The sequence below is a fragment of the Macrobrachium nipponense genome, chromosome 38, assembly GCF_015104395.2.
Source record: "Macrobrachium nipponense isolate FS-2020 chromosome 38, ASM1510439v2, whole genome shotgun sequence".
Lineage (NCBI taxonomy): Eukaryota > Metazoa > Arthropoda > Malacostraca > Decapoda > Palaemonidae > Macrobrachium > Macrobrachium nipponense.
The window spans coordinates 44,012,060-44,030,845 of NC_061098.1; the positions used below are offsets into that span (position 1 = coordinate 44,012,060).

Consider the following 18,786-nt stretch of genomic DNA (forward strand, 5'->3'; position numbering starts at 1 on the left):
TAGTGTCGTGGCATGCCACTCAGATGTGGCTGGTTCGCGTCTCCCCCAGGGAGATGAAGATCATGGCTCTTTATGACGTTCAGTTACTGCTGTAGTGTCAGGGGGTCTTTAATGGTGGGAGGTTGAGACCAATATTCTTTGGAAGGTTGAGTTTCAAGTCAGTGGCCCCTTTGGTGTTCTCGTTTCTTCTGCTGAAATAATATATATATATATATATATATATATATATATATATATATATATATATATATATATATATATATATATATATGCATACCCACACATACACACACACACACACACACTACACACACACACACACACACACACATATATATATATATATATATATATATATATATATATATATATATATATATATATATGTGTGTGTGTGTGTGTGTGTGTGTGTGTATGTGTGGTGTGTGTGTGTATGTATGGAGAGAGAGAGAGAGAGAGAGAGAGAGAGAGAGAAAGATACAATTTTCCTGTTGGTATTTCATCGAATAAATTCATAGGTTCGTAGGTTCATAAAATTCACGACCCTCTAGTTATTAAAACACGAATGGGTGCAAATAAGTCTGACTTATTCGACAGAAAGCCTTTGCCATTCCTGTATTATGGCATGTGTAAAGAATATCCTCCAATGATTGTTACTCTGAATCATTCTTATCCTCTCAGCCTTATTTCTGTGACTTTTTGAGCATTAAGGACTGCCATTTGTGTGTGAAATGAATAATGCAGTTAACACTTCTTCTCCTTCAGGTCTGAGATGGAGGTGAGGCTCTCATCGAGGACAATGGCAGGACCTTCCATTGCGATGCCCAGAACGGTCCTGGAGTCGTTCTCTCCACAAACATATCACTGAATGTGCTGCGTAAGTAAATGCTTTGGTTTTGCCACAGTTCTTATTGAGGTCCCTGAGAGAAAAATAAGGAAAGAGATGGACCACGTTTTGCAATTCTTCTTTTCTCTGCTCCATAATTGTCGTTTTTTTGCAAAGAAAGTGTGATTCTGCAAACGAATTGAAATCAAGTGAATATAGGACTCAACACTCGAAGTACCATGATTGATTGGGTCATTTCACTGAGAAGATTTTATAGTGATATTCGGCGTTTTGGAAATGTTTCAAGACAGTTTAGAGGAAATATTAAAAACATTCATATTCACCGACTACTGCAACAACGAAAATAGGATAACTGATGCTTATAAGATAAACTAACGTGAATATTCTTTTGAAGTCTGGCCCTGCAGAGAGGCATTTCTTGGTAGGCCTCGTAGAAGGTACTGCCGACAGTGAACCTCATCCGGTTCAACGCAAGCTTTACTTAAGGTTCTTTGTAGCGTCCCTTCGTCCCCTAGCTGCAACCCCTTTCGTTCACTTTACTGTACCTCCGTTCATATTCACTTTCTTCCATCTTAATTCCCAACCTCTCCTAACAATTGAGTCATAGTGCAACTGCTTTGAGGTTTTCCTCCTGTTATATCTCTAAAACCTTTTTGCTGACAATTTCAGTTTGAGAGCTGACTGACCCTATGGGTCATAATGCTTGGCCATTGGCCTAAATTCTGTAATCTATTCTATTCTAATCTTTTTTTGACAGATTGGGTCCGAGAATCAAGATTTATAGTATAAGCGATTTTTACTTCATAGCTTTACGGGTTTGATTGCTTTGTCTATTACACTGTTTCACCCTAAGTATTACGGTGAGGTATTATTATTATTATTATTATTATTATTATTTTATTATTATTATTATTATTATTATTATTGTCGCTTGTCCAGCCCACTATTTCACCCTAAGTTTTACTTCCAGAAAATGTACTGTCATAATTATTTGCGCTGCTTGCAGATGGGCCAGTCTGGATGTCGGTGCCGAGCGGAACCATCGACGTCCATGAAAAAGAGGACCTGTTGGTGACGGCTTCGGCCTCTGCAAATCCTCCGCCAGTGAAGTAAGGTTTTGCTCTGCTTTGTGTGAAATCTGTTGGTGCAGGAATATGTGAAATCCAGGGATCTCACCAGATCTCTAAGGCATTTGTGAAATGACCATTTCGCTTAGGAACATCTGATTCCAGAGGGGTCGTACTAAACACGGTGAAACTGCTTGATCTACACTGTTTTACAGTGCTTAGTACTAGTCCCTGGGGGATCAGATGCACTAAGGGACACTTGATCTCTCACGGGCTAGTACTAAAGACGACGAAATACATTTGACTCCCCCAGGGGCTAATACTAAACATGACGGAACAGTGTATATGAATCACTGTTTCACCGTGTTTAGTGCTAGTCCTTCTGGGATCAAATGTTCCTAAGCTTATTGGTCATTCCACATATTCCCTAGAGATTCCGTGAAATCCATGATTTCTCACATTTCCTGTAACATAGTAACATACATACATACATACATACATACATACATATATATATATATATATATATATATATATATATATTATATATATATACATATATATATATATATATATATATATATATATATATATATATATATATATATATTATAGTAAAGCTCACCCCTAAGCGAATTGCCATTTCACATAATCCCTAGGGATTCCGTGATATCCATGATTTCAACATATTTCATGGCACAAACACACATACACACAAAGACACACAGACACACACACACACACACATATATATATATATATATATATATATATATATATATATATATATATATATATATATACTTTATATATATACATATATATATATATATATATATATATATATATATATATATATATATATATATATAATATATATATATAGTATATTATAGTCAAGCTCACACCTAATGAATATATATGTATGTATGTATGTATGTAAAGCACAATTCACATAATCCCTCATTTGAAAACACCTTCGATTTTATGCAATATCGAACGATTTTTCTTGTTTATTTGGGCACTCTGTTAAATCTTTCTGATTGTCGTTATAATTGTGATACACACTCACACAAACACACACACATGTATATATATATATATATATATATATATATATATATATATATATATATATACTTAGCTAAGTAAAGGACAAGAAGTTGAAAGGCCTTGTAGATCTCCATCGTTTCTCTTGCCTTCGTGGATTTTGTCTTAATTATGTATTCATCGCGTCCATATTCTCGTGGTTCAGTTACACATACATATGTGTATACATATATGTTTGTGTGTGAGCATTTGAGTGCGTATCACAATTAGAAAGACAATCAGAAAGAATTCACAGAATGCCCAAATAAACAAGAAAAATGGAGCCCTGTTTCTCAACTTAATCGTTCGAAATGGCATAAAAACGAAGGTCTTATCAAAGGAGGGATTAGTGATTCGTGTCACTTAGTCCCCCAGCCATTATCCCTGGATTCGGATTGTTGGTCTTCCTCAGGACGAGTCATCTGAAGGTTTTAGCAATAGGTGCGCCTGCAGTGGTCCCCTGAGACAAATTTGTGTTCATTGGCATTTGAAACTGAAAAGTAATCTCATGATGAACGTATGATGTATCTCAGTTTATCCACTGAAATGAACTACTTATACAGATGACAATGACGTCAATCTTATGTCTTCATTTTGCTTTTTATTGACGTTCAGTTTCCCCTTGAATTAAGCTCTTATTTTACATTGCACCCTCTACAAGATATTATGTATATTCCCCATTTTTCTCGTAATTTCTATCGTTCCAAAATCAGAATTATGGAAACGACCAACGTCAGTTTATTTGGTTGATAATAGCTGCAAGATATGGCAGATCATTTTCTCTTTTATTCACAAAAAGAAAAAAAAAAAACATTATCGTAACAAAAATTAAGACGCCCCACGATCGTTGGCTTGGCTTAGATTAGCTGCATTTTACTTATAAGTTTATTCAAGCTACTTACAGCCTCTGCCATCAGCTTTTTTTTTTCGTTGTTATTGTTTATTCCAGAAGCACAAAATTCCTTTAAATCTTTTTCAAGTCTTCTATCAGTTCAATTTGCCATCTATCAATCGTTCCCTCCTGCTACTGAAATGTTCTCTTTTGGAGAGAGCTTCAAGGGAACTCACAATGGCACCTTCGCACTTCTTCAGGTACAGCTGGTGGCACGGTCCTCTGGAATTGGAGGGCAGAATGGAGCCTGTCGCTGGAGGTGGAGGTAGGAGAGGAGGAGGATGGAGGAGGAGGAGGAGGAGGAGGAGGAGGAGGAGGAGAGGGCCAACTGGAAGGGCGACTTGAGATGAGAAGGGTCCATCGCCAGGAGTCCGGAGAATACTCTGTCACTGCCACAAGTCCCAGGGGAACCTCCACCTTCCTTCGTCATTAATGTCCAGTGTACGTGAGTTGGTTTTGCCAGAGCTCCTTTGGGTCATCTACTCTCCTTTCTGGAGAGAAAGAGAGAGAGAGAGAGAGAGAAAGAAAGAGAGAGAGAGAGAGAAGAATGGAAATACATAGAGCAATCAGGCGTAAGAACACTGTGGGGAAAAAGAGGTATGTATAACATAAAAAAAAGAAAAAAAATAGAAATAAAACAAATAAAAATAAGACAAAAAAATAAAGAAGATAAAACGATAATAATAAAATAAACATTTAAATAAAAAAAAAATTAATATAAAAACTTAGATTGAATTAAAAAATGAAAATAAGAATAATGAAATAAGAGAAATGATCAAAACGAAAATAATAGAAATTGAAATACAATAATAAAAATAAAGGTTGAACCTTGAGAATTGACTGCAATATACAGACAGACAAACAGACAGGCAGACAAAAGGAAAATAATTACGAAATGGCATCCAATGAAGGTGTTCTTTGCAGGTTATTGAGAAACTTGTTTGAACAGTCTGGATAAATATCAAGTTTTTCCAGGATTTCTTCTGATCAAATCGCAAAATGCTTGTGGTGTCTTTCGTTGATTTGTCTGTTTGTGAGGATGGAGATAGAAATGTGGTTAAGTTTTGTTTGTATTTGCCATACTTTGTGACTTTTTTGTTGTTTGGATATTTTGGAAAACGAAGGATTCCAAACATTGCAAAATGTTGTTGTTGGGAAGGGGGGTTGGTTTAGGAAAGCTCTATGGCAAAGCCTAAAAAAGGTCTGAAAAAGGTGTTTCACGTAGAGGTAAAGATACAGGAATTTTAGGATAGGTTTTTATGATTTATTTATTAGAATGAAAATGTAAAAAAATAAATAATGTGCATGTTAAAAAACATTACAGAATAGTATTTTCTAATAAAATATAGAATATTTATTTTAATTTTCGTAGGTGAAACAACGCTCTATTTGACGATAGATTTTCGTATAACGTTTTGTACTTGCTACAGTATTCTGATAAAGAATAATTTTATTGTTAGAGTATCTGATAAATAGCGAGAAAATCCATTTGCTATGATTTATGGTTTTCCAGGAATGAGGACTTGAGGGTATTGCTTAATAGTAAAACTCAAAATAACGAGATTCCATTGCCAAGTCATAAGCTGATTTGGCGTCCCATAATCTGCATCAAAGTCTTTTCAGCTACGAATATAAAAATATACACTGAGTGAGCACAGGCAGACATTTGTCATACATAAGCGCTGAAAACGACGTACCATGAAACACATCTATTCCGTCTGCACCACCACGTCACGTAGTTAAGTATATCTTAGTTTAACCAGACCACTGAGCTGATTAAGAGATCTCCTAGGGCTGGCCCGAAGGATTAGATATTTTTTTACGTGGCTAGGAACCAACTGGTTACCTAGCAACGGGACCTACAGCTGATTGTGGGATCCGAATCACGTTATATGGATAAACGAATTCCTAATCGCCAGAAATAAATTCCTCTGATTCAACGTTGGCAGAACGGGGAGTCGAACTTGCGACTCCGAATACGTCAAGTAGTGACCTTTCTTTTTTTATATCAATATCTCGTAAATAATCTGTGTTTCATGTGTGTATAAGTTACCGTTTTAAATGAAGCTCTTACAAAACTGGAGGAATGTCCACATAAAACAAAAACTCGACAGAATTAGTCCAGGAGGAAAGCGAATCATTGACAACAGAGCGCCAAGGGAGAGAAGCAGAATGGGGAAGCTTGGGAAATCACAACACGTTCCAACAGGAAGCAGTGTGTGAGGAGGTGGAGAAAGGCAAACAGAAGGCATAAAGCGAGCATATGGAGGAATGAAGAAAAATAGAATACAGGCAAACTGAGGAGGACAGAAGGAACAGGGAACGACGTCGGCTGATGAAAGCTCTCATTTTAGCCTTTTTGCAAAAGAGAATAGTTGAGATGGCTTTATCTTGTTCCGCCTGTACTTGTTCTGTCTGCCCTCAGATCTTAAAGACTACTGAGTCTAGAGGGCTGAAAATTGGTATGTTGATCATCCACCCTCCAATCATCGAACATACCAAACTGCAGCCCTCTAGCCTCAGTAGTTTTTATTTTATTTTAGGTTAAAGTTAGCTATGATCATGCGTCTGGCACCACTATGGGTGCTAACAACACACGCCACCATCAAGACGCGGCCGAGAGTTTCATACAGCATTTTACACTGTACAGAAACTCGGCTGCGCTGAAGAAACTATGGTGCATTTTTTACTTGGTCATATTGTCTAAAGTTTAATACATCAACTAAGTTACAGGAAGACTATTATGTTGGGCTAAAAAATCTTCGTGGAAACCAGTTTGATTCAGTAAGAGAAAATTGCACCGTAATTCTGATCAAAAACATCAGGAAATAGTCCCACTTCCGTACTAACACTGCCAAGTATGAAAATATATCTACAAAACCAACAAACCAACAACGCAGTAAACGACTGACTTCATGACAGAATGATACCATCCCAAACGTTTCATGGTATTTTAGCCTGGAATGAGCTAGAATACTGAGAAATAATCCAGGTGTTCGCATCACGAATCTGCTAAGATGCTCCTACATAAGATCCGAAGATGCAGCCATGAACACTCACTTTAATTGCTTAGGGAACAAAGGAAAAGTATCCAGAACCCTATTCACTGTTCCCAGTGATGATCTGTCTATCAGCCTTCCAGTTCTGCCCGTTTGCTATGCAATGGGGTATTTTTTGGCTTCCGATAAAAATTTTGAAACACAGATTTCCATATATAGACAAGAGAGGACTGAACTCACCCTGGCAGCAGGACGGAAGTGTATGAAATCCAACAGTGAGCAGGACTTCCCTCAGCCACATAGAAAACTCTGCTACAAAAGGCGACCAAGAAATGAGTTACTGGTTTCCAGAGGTCCGGAGATTGAAAGATGCCTTCCATACTCACTGCAAGAATAATGGACATTTATATATGAGTGAAATAATAAAAAACGAACAATGCAACGTTAAAGTTCACTTATGGGGGATGAAGACAAGTTGGCAACAGTATCAGAGACCAAGACAGAGCATAATGACACAGTAATCGATGAAAGAAAGAACACTAATAGACACTTCAGCATTGCAGCTAAATCATTGGTTATTTTGTACAGAAACAAACTGGTATGAGTGAGAAGGTGGCTATTAATATGATTATCATAAATAATAAATGCATCTATCTGTCTCTCCTGACTAAGAATAACAGTACCATAAACAAAACTAGTAGCATATCCAAGTTTGTTTGTTTGTATGGTGTTTTTACGTTAGGTATATCATAGAACCAGTGGTTATTCAGCAACGGGACCAACGGCTTTACGTGAATTCCGAACCACGTCAAGAGTGAACTTCTATCACCAGAAATACACATATCTCACACCTCAATGGAATGTCCGAGAATCGCACTTGATGCCACCCAGATACTATTTTCAGTAGCTTACAACATGCGAATATTCATCATCAGGGTCTATTCGGTAATTTGGGGAGTTTTCTTACAATGTTTGGTTGGGGCAGTTCATTCTTTCACAGACTTGCTAAGCGTCTCAGGGAGTCGATGGTTTTCAGGATAATTGTCTTTCAAATAAGCATGTTTATATAAGAAAAACTTATCTAATAAACGCGTTCTTCAGCCCTGAAATATGACTAAAACTTATAGTTGTCATCAAATCCCAATATATCAGAACAGAAAGCAATAAATTCATGCGTGACAGCGTGAGCAGGTCAGCACAGTCCCTCTCGTAGTCTTGTCAAATACGACCGAATTTATTGCACACTTGAAGAAAACATCTCCAATGTAATTTTCCTACCAACATTTCTAATAATATGATTTCTCATTAAAGTCAAGCAGCAAATCATCTTCCAGTAAAAAGCAACATGATTTTCACCTCTTGTAAACTAACAGATGGTTGAATGACCTGACTAGAGTTATGCTATAATTTGGGGCAGTTTTTATACATATTATTATAGGTAACTGACGCTATTATCCTGGTATTACCCAACTGATGCAAATTTTTCAGTTGAGGCCTCATTGCTTCTTTGTCTATTGATATAGGGTGTCCATAAAATCCCAGTACCATTACAAGTAATAATTGCTCATAATGGTACTGGGATTTTATGGACACCTTGTATTTTGTTAAGAGGACTACATGAGAGTTGCAGGTGGATGTTGACTGAAATATTACAAAAGGTTCGTGATTGGAAAACACTGGATAAATGTTTAAGTAGAAAGGGATGTAACCTTTGACTTTCTATGTGGGTCAAAATATGTTGGCCATTGTTTCCATTGTTTTGACATGTATGCGATAGATTCGTATTTGATGTCGTTACTCCGCTAATGAAACAGAAGTGCAAATTTGCTAATTGGTATTTGGAACGAATTGTCTGGACGTTCAACGACTTTGCCTATTTGTCCTTGAAATATGATTGGTTTCGTTTTACTAGTTATGATCAACTTACTTCCGACCGCTGATTTATATATTACATTGGGCTCAGAACTTGGTCGAATAATGCAATGAATATCTATTAAAGATTTCTTATTAAACAGTGACGTCAAAGTCAGTGTTAAGGTCTAGGTCATACCTACGTTAACGTCAATGTCAAACAGGAACTTAAATTGGGCTTCACCTTTGTAATAAAAGAGACACATCAATTATGATGCCTATTCGAAAAGTGAAATCATGGTCAATGTAAAGTTCATACTTATAAGTCAAAGGTGAAATAAGATTTTATGGGTAAAGGAGATAGAATGGTAAAGTCGGAATTTGAGGTGAGGGTTTCGTTCATTTGGTGTAGATGTTTGTCCTTTGGGTGGCAGGAGTATGCAATAAGGTTTGGTCCTTGTTGCTGGTAACTAGCAGTTAGATTTGGGGAGTGAGATCACTCGTCTTCTGAATCTTGCTTTCTCTGGATGGTCTTGGCTGAGATGAAATGGCCAAATTTGAGAGAACCAAGGCTGTTCCCTAATAGTGAGCTGGCTGATATATATATATATATATATATATATATATATATATATATATATATATATATATTATATATATATATATATATATATACATATACATATACATATATATATATATATATATATATATATATATATATATATCTATATATATATACATATATATATATATATATATATATATATATATATATATATATATATATATATATATATATATATATATACATATATATATATATATATTATATATATATATATATATATATATATATTGTGACGAAGTGCCAAGTATCTGGTCACTACACTTACCAATCATTAATTGTTACCTCACAACAGCCAGACCCTGAACCTTCAACACAGGTAAAATACGACTGAATACTCAATACTCTAAAGGCAACAGTGATCCCTTAAACAACTTACGAGTATTGTAGAAAATCATGACTAAGTTCATCAAAACAGGAGTGAGGTAATCTTGTAAGTAATTAAACAAAAAATCAATCAAAGTGGATCACTCCATCAACAAGTTTAAAAGTCTAAGTATTTCCCTGATTTAAAAAGTCTAAGTACTTCCCTGGTTCTAACTCACTTTAACTAAATTGAAGGAAAACAGCTCAATTACCAATCTATGTTTCTACCTTCAAAAAAATATACTTACTTACATATACTAGTGAAAAAGAAAACACTTATGAAAATTTTAAATACAAAAATTTATAATCAAACTCAAAATCTAAAAGTGAAATTCACAATCTTAGGGAAATTACTGTTACTTGAAAAAAAGCAAAGTTTAATAAATTCTTTAATTAATTAAGTAAAATTAATTCAAAGTTAATTTATCACAAAATTCAAGAAATTTAATTCAATCAAAATTCAAAAGTGTTAGGTAATAATTAAAATTTGGAAATTAATTCACAAGAGCTAAACAACACTGAAACTTGAATAGAAATTCTAAGTAAATGCAAATTAATTCACAAGTGTCAAATGCAATTAAATGTGCAACGATTAATTATTGAATACAATTAAGTTAATTGAATTATGAATGCAAATGAAAACACATCACAGAAAAATATGGAAAATGCCAACATTGGTAAAAAGCACTAATCACACAGAATCAAAAAATAAAAACACATACTTCATTAAGAAAAATAGACAAATGCTCAAAAACTTCACTTCAAATGAAACAAACACAAAACATGAAAATTCCAATTTGTAAAAATTGTAAATGTTTCACCAAATCACTGTAACTATTAGTTGCAACTAATAAACCTTGTAATAATTACCTTGGTATCAATTTCTCTGCTGCAGCTAGCTCTAAAATTTCACCACACAAGTCAAAATATTTCAAAAAGAAAGATGCAGTTACACACTTGCACAATGTTGGTTCAGATTCCACCAAAAAGCACTGAATAATACTAAATAACTCCAAGAAATACAAAATCTAAAATTTAAGAGTGACCATTCAGTAAGTATTAAATCTTTATGTTAATGTAAAATCACATACGGAGAGAGAGAGAGAGAGAGAGAGAGAGAGAGAGAGAGAGAGAAATTACCTCTATATGCCTGGAATTCAAAGTCTGTAATGACCAAGACACTCTTGTATGGCAAGGCATAAAGATCTTGAGTGACGTCACAAACTTCCCATTTCCCAAATTAAATTACTTGCGAGTCAACAAATTCTCTTTTGACCAATCGAGAGATATAGGAGTTAATTTACCAGTTAATATTAGATAGTTGAAAAAATAATCTCTAACTACTTATATGAAATGAAAGGCATCAGATGTATGTGAAACGTTTTAGGCTTACGAAAAATGGTGCAACTCCTTCTAGAAGCTTCTAATATGACGTAACTTTACAGAAAAATCGTGAAATCTTCACGTGGTTTCTCAACAAAGACATACACGTCTGAAACAAACTCATGCAAGTAAGATTGAAATGTTATGAAAACAAAACGGAGACTTCGAGTTCCTCTTATCTGAGGTGTTGACATATTATGGAAACAATTTCTAGCTTGGAACGGACAAAGTTAATCTCTCTCTTTTTACATTCTACGTTACATTTAACTTTTACATTATGTTATGCAAAATCTGAACATAAATTTTTAAACATCCTATTACTCTAAGCTAAAATTACTCTAAGCTAAATAAGGAATCTGAAGATGTTACAAAACTCTTTTCTAACATTTCATATAGTCAAAAGAGGAAATATGTGGTATGAAAGTACCAGCATATAATATAATATATATACACTTATATATATATATATATATATATATATATATATATATATATATATAATATATATATATATATATATATATATATATATATATATATATATATATATATATATGATTAATGTGTAAGTCTTATCAGAGAGAGAGAGAGAGAGAGAGAGAGAGAGAGAGAGAGAGAGAGAGAGAGAGAGAGAGAGACTGCCCTCATTTTCCAGTCTGTTAGTTTCTGAGTGAAAGTGTTGTCCATTTCCCACCTTGTCCGGCTGTGCTCCTTCCTTCAAGCGAAGTGGCAGCCTTTTCCTTCCCAATCAGAGCAGCATTAGTAATGTCAGATCTTTTCCTTCGAACTCAGATGGTCCTGAGAACATCGTGACATCCAAACGGGTGACGGTGGATGAGGGTGGCTCAGCTTCCGTCCTCTGTACAGCAGTTGGCAATCCTACACCGAACGTGACCTGGGTCAGACAGGAGGATAACAGCAGGTAGGCAATCAGGTCAATGTCCTCAATGCTGAATAAACATTTCCCTGTATGTATGGTTAGGTACGCAGCTCACTCTAATAAATCAGGTAACCATAAAAACGATACATTCTGTTCTACACTACCACTAATCTCCTTAAATCCACGGTAGAAAGGTAAGTGAAACAGGGACTTGGAACAAGTACTTTCGTAGTATATTCTACATTTTCAAGTTCACACTGATATACTACGAAAGTGCTTCTTCCAAGTCCCTGTTTCACTTACTTTTCTACCGTGGATTTAAGGATATTCTCAAGTACTAAGTGTTCCTTCGTGTTACATTGGATATGACTACCATTAATAAATGAATCCAGTGGGAAGAGGTTTTTTTTCCCTTGATTTACGAATATTCTAACTCCATTTCTTCAAAACCGGGCTCAACAAAATTCTGCCTCTTTATAGAGCCAATTACCCAACCCATTTTCAGACCCTGACCATTACTGAGAAACGGCAGATGAGAGAATTTTCCTGATTTCAAACTAATCATTTGTTGTCTGTAATGTTCTCAAATCAGGATTGCAGGGTGCTGCTATTCCAAGTATAAGTCAGCGTCTTTTATTGAACTTTGCCTTCAGATTCACACATTCGTAAGGTAGGACACTATGTTTGTGTATGAAGGACTATACGAATCTAAAAACCCTAATTTGTAATGAAATTATTTATTAGGATATTCAAATATCTTCATTTCTATGGACATAAGACTATGGGAAAGAAGTGTGAGCGTCATGCTACATCTGCCTTACGAATAAGTTTTCATTCTTCAACCGAAAGGCTTCTTTCTGTCGAAAGTCTTTTCAGTCTCATTCTGTTCAAACTGAAAAGTTTAGTTCCCACAGAATGAAGTATCGACGAGATGCTTGTTTGTCTGGTGTTTTTACGTTGCATAGAACCAGTGGTTATTCAGTAACGGGACCAACGGCTTTGACTAACGTGGACTTCCGAACCACGTCGAGAGTGAACTTCCATCACCAGAAATACACATCACTCACCCCTCAATGGAATGCCCGAGAATCGAACTCGAGGCCACCGAGGTGGCAGACCAAGACCAAACCGACCACGCCACTGAGGCGCCCAGTGCCGCAATGAAATAGGAGTAACGATCCCCGGAAGCCGAGAGACAGAAGCCGAAATCTGAGCTGGAGAGCCAATTCAGGTGCAAATCCGGTTTGATCTTACAATATCCGCTCGCTCGCATATGAAACGGAGGAAGCTTTAGCCTCGACGGCATCAAATATTCGCGTCATTTTGATGCAATTTGACGCCCAGAAGATGAAATGAAATATTCAGTCTCGTTTGGGCGCTGAGTGACCTCTCCTGAATAAAGAAGGAAGGGCAGCGGTTTCCTCTTTAACGGTGATTGAGAGGAAGAGAAGCCAGTGACTGAAATGCAACAGACCAAGAAATAATGGTAAAAAGTCCCAATAAATGATCCGTAATTGACCATAAGTGCTATGTTAGTGATTTTATAAAACGATATATCAAAGTCAAAACGCTCTCATTACATAAATATATTTTATAGCCGACATAGAAATGGATTTTCAGAAAAAAATATACGTTTAGCTAAAGATTTCGTAAAATAAAATGGATTTTAAAGAAAAACAAACGTTTAGATAAAGATTTTGTAAAATAATTTCCTACTCCTGAACATATCAGATGGAAAACCTCATAGAGAAAAGAGTCACTTTGTTAGACGTTTCTGATATTTTTAACCACTCTCAACTAACGAGAGATCTGTTCTTCATAGATTTAATGCTTTGATAAACTCCCTTTCCTTAAAATGAAACCGCAACTTGATATATTAATGATGTCAAATGCCGATTTACTATAGTGACTCCAAATATTAATCTTTTTTCTGGAAATACAAATATAGGTTTATAACTTTCAACTTTTCTAAATATCACGTAGCCAAAGATTTTCTGGTGTTTGTTTGCAATCACATTCTCAAATCCCTTAATTTTAGTAATGACTCCTGGATTCCAGTTTTGACCTTTTTGTTTTTTATTTTCCACCGTGCAAAACCAGAATACCTCCAATAGAATTGCTGTCCATATAATCGTATTAATCAAAATATCGAAAGCAGATGGTATTGACAGCGACTGGTTTTTGGCAGGTAAAAAAAGTATTAAAACAAAGGCTTCCTCTATCTGGTAATAAATTCGACTTCACCCCATGACGAAATCATTTATACGCGAAAAAGCAGACCATGTAAAATTTGTGAAATATATGACACAATGCTGTTTGAAATAGGGAAAATATATGACACAACGCTATTTGAACCAACAAAAACTTCTTTCAGTTTTCTTCTGAAGATGGAAAAAGAAACCAAGAAGATAACCGAGTATAACTTGTTTACTTGTAAGTATTTACATGGCATTAACACTCCGAGTGGGCCTGAAAGCACTCGAGTGTTAATACATTGTAAATACTTACAAGTAAACAAGTTATATTCGGCAATCTTGTGGGCTTCTTTTTCCACAATGCCCTTTATGGTTACCCTGTGTTATGACCTAAGTCCGCCATTTGTTGAGAAGCAGGAGACCTTATGTAACCCCAGAGGATTTCGTGATGTCTTGCAGCAACTCCGAGGTTCTCTCTTGGGGCATCGGCGAAGCCAGACTCTCGATCGAGGGGGCGACCAGAGCAGACACGGGATTCTACCTCTGCCTCGCCTCCAACGTCGTCTTCAGGGCGGAGCCTGTTCGCGCGGCGGTCGTCGTGACTCGTAAGTAATGTTTCTCTTCTTAAACTCTTCTTTATCTACTGATTAACACGAGTGGTTCTGAGTCAATAAAATGAGCTAACTCCTGTACTCCTGTTTATCCACTGATTAACACGGGTGGTTTTCAGTCAATGGCAATAAGTTCAGCCCTTTTTTTTTATCCACTGATTTACACGAGTGGTTCTCAGTCAATAGAAATAAGCTGAACTCTTTTGTTTTTATCCAATGATTAACACGAGTGTTTCTCAGTCAATACCAATGAGATAAACTCTTGTTTATCCACTGATTAACACGAGTGTTTCTCAGTCTATACTAATGAGCTAAACTTGTTTATATACTGATTAATTACGAGTGGTTCTCAGTCAGATTACCAATGAGCTAAACTCTTGTTTATTCACTTAATTAACACGGAGTGGTTTCTCAGTCCCCAAATAACCAATGAGCATAAAACTCTTGTTTATATTTAACTGATTAATACGAGTGGTTCTTAGTAATTGGAAATGGGCTTAAAGTCGTTTTTTATCCACTGATTAACACGAATGGTTCTCAGATGATGGCAATAAGCATGTTGGGTTTAGGTTTGAAGTGCCGTTAAGTGATCAATCTGAGTTAATGGATTACTCCTCTTCAGTTACCTAGCCTTATTTTCATCCTGATATTTATGTTGGCCCATTTTCCGAAGGTATTCATTCTCACCAGATACATGAAGTGACGGTCCGTTCGCAAGGTGATTAGTAATTTGAGTAGTGTGTTTTTACCGATATAGGTGTTGTTGCTTTGGTGCAGTAGCTTTAAATATTTTTTTCCTTTGCCAACAGAAATACAACGCGTTTTGTAATGGAGGAGTTGTTTGGCAACTCGTGACTAATGTGAATTCGTATGTTCGTATTTTGTTTAATGTTACCTTTCACTCATTTGCTTACAAAACTGGCATTCTTTCTATTACATACCTTAAGGATGCATCATAATCTTTCTGTATTTATAATATATCATCGAATTCAAGACAGTGAAATGATGTGTAGCCTCCTTCCATCTGGGCAATTTTGTTTTTTTTTGTTGGAGAGAGAAATAAGTGTCCCTCATTATTTTTACGTTATTCGTCAAATGTCTGTGATTCGTCATCCATTACAACAAAAAATTTGAGCACCATTGCACAAGTCCGTCTTTTCTCTCGAGTCTAAAAGCCATCCACTCGGTTTTATCCTTCCTTCTCCTTCTGCAGAAACTCCAGAGGTTCCCGACGAAGTGGAAGAAGGCGCAGAAGAGTCCTACCTGAGTCCCTGGGCTCACTTGGGGGGGACGGCCCGCCTGGAGTGCAGCGTGAAAGCCGCCCCTTCGCCCACTTTCAAGTGGACCATCAACGAGGACCGAGTTCTGCTAAATGACCGGAAGTATTTCATAAGGGTGCCTGAGGTGAGAGGGGCTCCTCCTCCTCCTCCTCCTCCTCCTCCTCCTCCTCCTCCTCCTCCTTTCATTCGTCTTATCTGGGCGTTTTTGCATTTCGTGACGGGATCTAGACTCTGTTTTTTTCCATCTGTCCATCCGCCTGTGGTGGTTGCGCATGGTAACACTGCGTCCCGGGTTTTAAATAGTTACACTATGTGTAAGTTTTAGGTAAATAAAAGGATGTCTGGGTGTACATTTTCAGCTGAAAAGTGTTTTAAGAATTCACTGTATGCGAATTACACCGTTAATATTCGAAATAGGATATTATTTAAAGCCCGGGACGCAGCGTTACCATGCGCAAACATCACAGGCAGATGGACAGATGGAAAAAAAAAACAGAGTCTAGGTATTATTTTGGTCGCTGAACAGAGCTGAAGTAAAGGTTGCTGTGTAGAGATATAGAAATGAGGCCAAAGGCCAAGCGCTGGGTGGGGCCTATGGTGAGGTCATTCAACGCTACGAGGAAAATTGACAGAGCGAAGATCTGAAAGTTGTAACAGGAGGCAAACCTCGCTTTAACTCTATGGTGCAATGGTTAGAGAGAGTGAAAAGTAAGGTGGAAGAAATAGAATATGAAAGGCGGTACAGTAAAAATAATGAAAGAGAATAGAACAGCATAAAATATGTTAAAGAAATGCACAGGTAAATAGTGAAATTTTTTTGCTTATGTCAGTGTAGCTAATCATACGTTTCAACATGGTATGTTGAGCATCAACCCTCCAATCATCAATATACCAAACTGCAGCCCTCTAGCCTTAGTATTGTCTATTTTCTGGGGAAGGGCAAAACAAAAGCATAATTTATTCTTATAATGCAATGCAAAGAAACTTCACTAATTAGTTTAATAAAAGAAAATTTCTGTATAAAACTGATCCTTTACTTTAAAAAGAGCAAAGCTGTCTAATGTTTAAAAGCGTTCTTGAAAGACGGGGAAAAGGAAACGGGGTTAGCCGAATATTTGTAAAATTCGACCTCTAAAAGGGATGAACGAATCCTCCTATGAATCTTTGTCAGGTGGAAATACTTGGTTTCCAGCCGTTTGTATGTTCGTATGTACTTTCCTGTTAGTATATGTTATGATTTTCCACCACTCTGTATCAGCTCCTCTGAAGATGACTTAGTTAGCTATATAGCAAACACCCAGTTGCATTTACAACCGTTTCTCATTTTGTCCCGGCAGGTGAACAACATACAAAAATGACTTGGAGAGTAATTATAAATATATATATTATGATATATATATATATATAGATATTATATATAGATATATATATATTATATATAATATATATATATATATATATATATATATATCCATTAAGCTACAATTGTCCTTTAATATCCAATTCGATCTACCTCGGAAATAATATATTTATTTTAATTTATGTTACCGAGGTTAAATTTTTTATTCGATAATAATATTGTACTCTCGTGGATTCGAACCAGCGCACAGAGGAAAATCAGGACTTTCGGTGCGCTGGTTCGAATTCACGAGAGGACGAAATTATTGTCAATAGATAATAGATTAATTCCGATGTAGAACAAATTGGATGTTAACGGACATTTGTAGCTCAATCAGGTATATGAGGTTATAAAAATTCATGTATATATATATATATATATATATATATATATATATATATATATATATATATATATATATATTTATATTTATATATATATATATATATATATATATATATATATATATATATATATATATATATATTATATATATATATATATATATATATATATATATATATATATATATATATATATATATATATATATATATATATAATATATATAAATATTATATATATATATAATTATATATATTATATATATATATATATATATATATATATATATATATATATATATATATATATATATATATATATATATATATATATATAATATTATGATGATATATATATATATATATATATATATATATATATAGATATATAAATAATATATATATATATATATTTATATTATATATATATATATATATATATATATATATATATATATATATATATATATATATATATATATATAATATATAATATATACATATATATATATATATATATATATATATATATATATACTATATTATATATATATAATATATATATATATATATATATATATTCTGGTTATCTATATGTATATAAATTTGCAGGCATCCGGGGGAAAAGTACAATACAATTAGGTGTTTGTTACTAAGAACAAACGATTCGCAAGTTCATTGTTTCATCTTAAGGACCAAAAAAAAAGTATGCAGTTAATTGACTAAACGATAATTATGCATAAAAACATTTAGTAAATTACTAAATTAAACCTTTAAAATAGTAACTCATTCGAAGTATCAAAACATCATCTTGCAACGGATGTCTGTCCTCTTACAATGATGTATTCAATCGGTCCGCTTGCAGCTTATTGACGGTTTGGTGGCCTGGTCGTCTGTCCTGGAAATCAAGAACGTTCGCTGAAGGACTACACCACTTACACCTGTGTCGCCGCCAA

At 35.1% G+C, this 18,786-nt stretch overlaps 1 long non-coding RNA gene across 1 annotated transcript in view; it reads left to right on the forward strand.

The window, feature by feature from the left end:
• Positions 1-16,027: 16,027 nt before the first annotated feature.
• LOC135209459 (uncharacterized) overlaps positions 16,028-18,786 on the forward strand; it is a 3,502-nt gene continuing 743 nt past the window's right edge. The window contains exons 1-2 of the long non-coding RNA XR_010313369.1: positions 16,028-16,212; positions 18,696-18,786. The exon at positions 18,696-18,786 is cut by the window's right edge and continues 73 nt beyond it. This is a non-coding gene — a long non-coding RNA (uncharacterized LOC135209459). The remainder of the gene's footprint in view (positions 16,213-18,695) is intronic.